The sequence below is a fragment of the Cynara cardunculus genome, assembly GCF_001531365.2.
Source record: "Cynara cardunculus var. scolymus isolate 2C chromosome LG 5, CcrdV1, whole genome shotgun sequence".
In the NCBI taxonomy this organism is placed as follows: Eukaryota; Viridiplantae; Streptophyta; class Magnoliopsida; order Asterales; family Asteraceae; genus Cynara; species Cynara cardunculus.
Window position 1 is genome coordinate 17,108,602 of NC_037532.1, and position 7,641 is coordinate 17,116,242.

A 7,641-nucleotide genomic window follows, 5' to 3' on the forward strand; every position below is an offset into this window, starting at 1 on the left:
TGCCCATCTACAAGCTTGGATCCAAAATCTTGGATCATAAGCTGAGTAATGAAGATGTTGCACTCTCTACAATTGTGCCTGCACATCCTTCTTCATTTTCTCCAACTGTGCCGATATGTCCTTCTTCCCTTGCTCTGGTGGTCAAGACTAAGGAGAACCCCCCAAAGTCTATCCCAACCACCACCTCCCTTTATTCTTAAAGAACTTCCTCTCAAACCACTCTTGGTTCTTCATCGAGGGCCAAGAAAGCCACAAAGGGGATAACCACATCTCTGGCTGTTACCTCTCAAAAGGTTTCAGCTATTGAAATAGCCTTAACCCCGAGGCACCTTCAGCTTGGTGTCCTTCAATTTCTTTAGTGATTTCTGCAATCACTATCGTACCTGTGGCTTCGGTCCCAACCGCCTAAAGTGACCCAAATCACTGAAGATGTGAATATTAGCATAGCCACTGCTGAACACCCACTTCCACACAGTTTCAGCCATCTTCTCTTCTCCTCCTTCTTTGGTCTCGACATGTGCTCATTACTCATCAGTGATTGTCCTCACTGATGATGAAGCACCCACCATAGGACCTGAGGTTGGTCCTCTCGAAGGCAACCTGGAGAGAGCCATCATCAATCCTTCAGATGGTGTTGATAAACCCTCAGGTAAACCTCCATCCTCCCTTTTTCATTTCTTCTAACCTCAAGCTATCTTATGCTCAAACATCTTCTTTTTCAGGACCATGCGACGATGGAATGCCAGCCATGGAGGAGGAATATAACATGGCTGATGAAGTGAAATTGCTACTCCCCGCCGTAGAGACTGTCTTCATAAATATGGATGAAGTCCATAAAGGCATGCCTTTCAGGGATGAAGTTTCTGCTGACCTCCCAGCTGTCAAAGATGACATCAATGAGGTCAAGGAACAGCTTTCTGCGGTGCAAATTGTTGTACGCGCCAACGTTGAGGCTACCTCTGCTCTAACCAGCAAAGCCGATGAAGCGAATGCTCAGCTTGCCAGGCATGGTGAGCTGTTGCAGCAGATAATGGAGCTTCTTCAACATCTAGTACCAGCTTCTACGCCCTCCTTCACCGTGATGGATCGCCTCACGCTGGATCAGGCTCTTGAAGTCAGTCTTCTTCAAGCTAGATCGCCAAGCAATCTTGAACAACGGATGGACATCATAGCATTGAGTCTTGATAACCTTCTCTCTAGTCATACTGATGACAAAGAGGGGGAGAAAGATTTAGATGTCGCTGCTATCCCTACAATTGAAGCTGAAGTTGATGTTCCTAGAGCTGAAGCTAATGAAGTTGAGGTTGTTAATGAAACCATCACTTCCCATGAAGCTAATAAAGCTGAGGTCGTTGATGAAGCCCTCAGAGCTGATGTAGAAGCTCGTGACGAAGACCTTCCTATCACCCCTGCAGCTGATGCTGGTGATAAGGAAGATGATGATGAAGACGATGACAATGAAGTTGACGATGATTCTCTAACCCTTCCTGACGCTGGAAAGGATCTCGGTGGTGATGATGATGAAGACGACGATGATGACGACTTCATGATTCAGTACCACAAACCCGCCAGTGTTGTGAAAAAAGTCTCTCTCAGGGATTCTGCATCGTTGGGGGAGAAAGAGAAGGATACTTCCACAAAGAACTAGAACAGCACATCGAAAGACAAAGGTGTTGCTAAAGAAGGAAATCTCAAGGTACTCTTCAAACCTGTCGTGCCTTAAAGTACATAATCCTCCAGGTTTACTATTGTCACATTCTTTTCGTCAACTGTCTCCTATCCCTTCTACTACATGCGGTCGGCTAGAGCAATGGGTACCTGAAAACCCAACATTCAGTGTTCCTAGCGACTAGCAGATGATTCAGTTTAAGGAGTCACTCAACCAAACTAGAGTAAAAGTCCCTTTTCGTACCTCTAGTTGTGGTGAGTTTGACTTCCTGTTTGAAGCTGAAAGACTCGAGGCACTCAAGGCTGAGGAAGAACTCAATCTTTAACATAAAGCTGGCCAAGTCTCTTGCCGCTCAAGTTCTTCCATAGAAAAAGTCTAAAAAGATGGTGAACGCTTTCAAGGCCCAAACTAAGTTGCTTCCCATTGCAAAGGCTTAACATGAAAAGGCAATGAAGCTAAAAGACCGAGATACAAAATGGTGCGAAGATCATCTGAACAAGAGAATAAGTCCTCACCGCATCTCAAACGTCATGATCAATGGACAGATGAAAGATGGTGGACTTCTCCTCTGAATGCTCATCACCAGAGATAACCTTGAAGTTGTCATAGAGTATCCCTCCAACCTAGGTCAGTACGACTATAGTGAATGTTTGGAAATCTACCAAACCATTCAGTGCTCAAAGTCAAGGCACAAGCCTATGAATGAAGATAACCTTAGCGAGCTGATCAAGAAGAAGTCCAAGTTCATTGTTGTACCTACAAAATTGATACTGAAGAAAGGTGGAAGGAAAAAACCTTCTAGTCCTAATGATGGACCGACTCTGAGGAATGAATATGAAACAAAGTTCTCCTTGGACGAAGTCCTGAAGGATTCGAAGAAGCCAGACATCTCCATGCTGAACCTCTCTTTGCCAATGAAGGGTCCTTATGTACCCAACACTATGCAATCTAAAGCATGAGTTTGGATTTATTTTTCTTGACTATGAAGGCGAACACAGCTTCTAGAGAGTGTCTCAGTTTAATCTTTTTCCTAAAAACATCTTGCCTATCTAAGATATTGGTTGGACAATGATTTATATGGTGAAATGATAGACCACAAAATCAGAAGAGAACTTCTACGTCGAAAGATGCTTAGAGAAGAAGTACCTGGTTACAGCGACTTCAGCGACCTAGATTATGAAATTCTGTCTTGTAAATTTATCTTTCATTGTATGTCTTATTTTTCTATGTCTTTTGTTTCAGTGTACAACTTATATGTAACAAGTCTAGAAATGTACTGACTGAAACACTATACTTTTCCTTTGATTAATATAAGTATTTCATCAACCTCACTAAAAAAGATCCCTGAAAAGAGTAATAGGGACACATGTCTATGAGTTCTAGTATGCTCTTACAGTCACTGACAATCTTTAGTCAGTGAACATGCTTTCAGTTTCAGTTTCCCTTCTTGTATTTTTTTTTAAACTTGTAACTTAAGAAAACTTATAAAGTAAAGACTACTCTACTGAAAAAAATCCAAATATAGTTAAAAGGGACATATACTTTATATGTAACTTTTCCTTACTATTAAATCTTAAGGCAATTTTCTTTAGGTTGCTTTGTCATAATCAAATAAAGGGAAATTGTTGATCCTCTCTCTCATTGATTTGAGGATAATCCCTTTTACCTTTCTAAGTATTTGTTAGGACCTGTAAATTCAGTTTTGATATCAATCAAATACTCTGGATGATCTTTTAGACAATAACAGTGCAGCAAACAATATATGAACAAATAGAGTAAGAAATTAATCAAAAACACACAGATGATGAATATGAAGAACACGAGAGAATAGCTTCAAATGATTTTAAATTGATTGAAAATATTGACAATTACAATACGGGAAGCACACTGAATTACAAAGGCCTAGCTGCAATATATACTAGTTCCTAACAACCTTTCTGACATGACCTAGACAAGTGTAATCATCCAAGCCGTCCAAATAAAGTCGATTACAGACCTAGTCACGTGAGAGGCACGTGCAGCTAACTAACCAAAGTAAAACAGTAAGAAGTGGTTCTTCACAGAAGATAAACCCGCAGACCCTCTGTGAGCTATTCCAGAGGCTCTGCTGCATTTGACTTGTAAGCTTTTGTTGCCAGAGGACCAGTTTACAGAACCTCTGTGATAGACAACAGAGGTTCTGTCACTCTTGACTTGTACAATTGAACATCTTCTGTTGTTGGTCCTCTGTGGTCTTCTGTGGAATGAACCCTTCTGTCAACACTTGCAGAAATATTTTTCATACTTTTACATTATTGAATATGAGAGCTAACAATTTCCCCTAAGTATGAAAAAGTAAAAATTGAAAATTGAATGCAAGAAATGACTAATAAGAAGAATTACAAGAGGAGATTAAAAAATTCATCATCTGAAAAGAATTACATGATGAAAAAATTACAAAATTGTGTTGCATAGGCCAATACTATTACAGAGGTTTATCACACAACAGATTCTGGAAAGTCGTCTACGGCATATAGCATGTCTTCCTTGATGGTTCTGTAGACATTGAAAATCCATTCTCTGAAGTTGATTTGTACTTTGATTGCTTCCAGAATGCCAGACACTTCACCCATCCTTAGATGCCCTCTTTGCACCTCTGCCGCTGCTCTGTTGAATACCCATTCAAGGGTCTCTGTGGAGTACTTGTTCGATTCTGTTGGATCAAAGAACCTTACGATGTCATCCTTGTCCAAGAACACAAACCCAAAAACGGGGTTGTGGATAATGAAGTTTGGATGATACCTAAGTATCCAACCTGGCTTGTTATTCGGAGGGGAGATCTTTAGATCTTTTTGGACTAACCTCATCGCGATTTCGAAGTCCTTCTGGCTGTAGTATCTCACTTGTGCGTGCATAACCTCGACAAGCCTTCTGASCGATATAGAATAGCTTGACCTCCTCTCCATGTATTTGTTGAGAATTTTGTGCAGGTAGATAAGATCAAATACACAGAGGTTGTGGAGGTCAGCATCTGTGAACGTGTATAGGTTGCCATCATCCCTCCTCACAATGTATTGAGCGTAGAGCACCGTCTTTTTCAGCAAGGTCCTTGGAGAAATTGTTTCAAGTGATTTAATCACGTGCTCTGAGAAGACTTGCTCGCGTGGCCTTGTATGTTTAGAGAATTGAAACTTGGCGGCGGAAGAAGGTATACCTGTGAGCTCTGGATCATAGGGGGCTCTGTGTCGACTGCAGAGTATCTCCACCGCAGAATCTCATCCTCAGTAGTAACAGGCTCTATGCGCACTTGTTGCAAGGGAATCCTGCTCATTGATTCAAAGATCTCAGAGACCCTTCCTACTGTGGTGGATTCTGGCACTTTGGCTTCTTCTTCTTCTTCAAGTATTGGCCTCTGGGTGGACCCCTCTGCAAGGATAGGTTTGACAGTTCCTTGCAGAGCGTCGAACGTACCCGTTGACATTTCCTCCTTTGCCTTCATGGAGGATGAGCCTTCTCCAGCTCTGGGGGGGATACGGGCTCTGCCCTTTCTTGCTTGAGCCTCTGCCAAAGACGCCTTTAACGCTTGAACGAGCTCTAGGTCATCGTACTCTTCTTCGTTTATCTGTACTAGCGACTCTGAGCTTGACGACCCCTTCTGTGGCGATTCCTCTACAGCCTTGCCCTTGCCTTTCCCCTTAGGCTCTGGTGCTTTTTTTTAGAACAGGGCTGCTGTAGAGTCCACTATCTTGAGTGGTTTGGCAGAAGTCTTCTTCTTGGGCTCCTCAACTTTCTTCTCTGCCTTCTTCTCCCCCTCATGACGATCATGGTCATCACCTCCTTGATCATCATGGTGTTTGGTGGCTTCTACCTTGCAAGTTTCTAGGGGAGCCTTCTCCAATCTCTTTAGAATTTTAGTGGCCGCCTTCTTCATCTTCTTAATCACCACTTCAGCAAGCACAGAGGCGTGGCTTATATCAATCTCTGTCGACCACTTCAACTTTGAGACGCTTMGATAGATTTCGCTTCTAAGGGTGTCACCCTCTTTCACGAGCTGTGAAGTGCAGTCTCTGATGGCCTTGTTGGAGGCTCGGGCCTCTGCAAGAAGTTGATCGGAGTGTTTGCGCACAATATCACMTAGAGCTTCAACCATCGSATCTASCYCTCTACGAGTGGCTAGATGGTTGATATTGGCCCTGGATGTCTTGGTATCCACGCCGTATGTGACTGCAGAAGAGAACATTTGCTTGATTTCATCTTTGAACTTTGAGTAGTCTGTGTAGCCCGCAGAGACGAAATCAGCAGCTAACTGGGCGGCCATCTCTGATAGCTCTGTTTTCAACGTCTGGATTGAGGAAGGATTGAGGGTCAGAGCGCTGAAGGCGTTGGTGAGATCGTCTTTTTGTAGGACAGAACTATGAAGGGTTGCAAGAGTTGTCTTGAGTTCTGCCGTTGTAGAGCTTAACTCCTTCAGAGCCTCTGTGATGGGAGAAAGATCTTCTGTCATTGAGCGAGAGATGAACAAGCTTTTCAACTCGTCCATCTTTTGGAATACCGCTGTGGCAAAGGTTTGTAACTCCCCCTTTGTCACGTAGGCATTCTGGGAACCTGGATCACCAACACATGGTGACCTAGTAGCCTCGGAGTGAGAGGTGCCCGCAGCGACTGGTTTGTCGTAGTCTGCTCAGGGACTTCCACCAGATCCTCGGACTTCTCCAAGAGGAGAGCCTACTAGTGTTCTGTCGATTTCATGCCTTGAGGTTCAGAGCCTAACATGGCAGAGGGATCGAGTGTGGACATTGGGCGTTCTAGACACTCTGTCTCTGTGACTCTTACATATGCCTCTAAAGCATATTTTGGTTGGTCACTCTTGTGTGGAGAGGCAACGGATGCCTTGTGACGAGTCCTTGGGCGATTGGACTCTTATATTAAAACCACCATCCTTTTGAGAGGATGTTGGAGTAAGATGTGGTTCCCGGGTAGTGCATTCGACAGAGGACTGAAGAATGTCCTCTGCGAGGTTAGCTTGGGCTGGGCTTGGCGTGTGCGYGCCTTTTTCAATAGGGGATCCCTCTAGAACAGGGCCCCTAGTAGCATGGGTAGCACTGGGAGGAGGGCTAGGATGTGTACCTTTGGTATCTTTTTCTCCCTCACCTAACTCCATCTCTTCTTATTCTTCTTCTTCTTCTTCTTCGTCTAAGACGACCTCTGTCCCCAACTCTGTCACGTCTATTGGCGCTTTGAATCCTTGTTGAATATGGAAGAGAACGTCTTGGATATGTTCTACTGGGGACTCCTCTTGAACAACCTTGCGCAACCTTCTGCGCTTTGGAGTAGCCTCTGTGGGGCTCTCTTGAACAACAGCCTCTGTGACCACAACCTCTGCGGGTTGGGCCTTCTTTGATTTCTTCTTCTTGGGCTTCTGCAGAGGACTACTTGGGCCCTCTTCCTCTGCGGGTTGGGCCTTCTTTGATTTCTTCTTCTTGGGCTTCTGCAGAGGACTACTTGGGCCCTCTTCCTCTGCGGGCCTCTTCTTCCCCTTCTTCTTCATAGAAGAGTCGACACCCTTCTGTGTTTTCTTTGGCTTCTTTGGTGGGGGACTTTCTACTCTAGGGCCTTCCTCACTCACCTTTCTAGCCGCTTCTGGCTCCTTCGTTTGTCCCTCTACCCTCATTGATTTCTATGCGTGGAGGGGTTTCAGGGACCAGCTCTAGCCTCCTGAATCCACGTCTATATGATTTCTTATCTTCATGACTAAGGTACCTGAGCATGGCTTTAGATAAGGGTCTGGGGCTTCTGTACCCTTGCTCAAGCTCAGTTGGATGGAATTCCTTGAAAGGATATAGCCTCGCGTTAGTCTCGACAGAAGGTAGCTTTGCTGCGATCAACTCCCCGAAGACAAGTCCAAAGAACCTCTGTAGAATGAGGTTTGGATGGTTGAGATCTTCCTTTGCCTTCTTTTGTGCCTTGACTTTGGACTTTTCACCCCTCTGTGT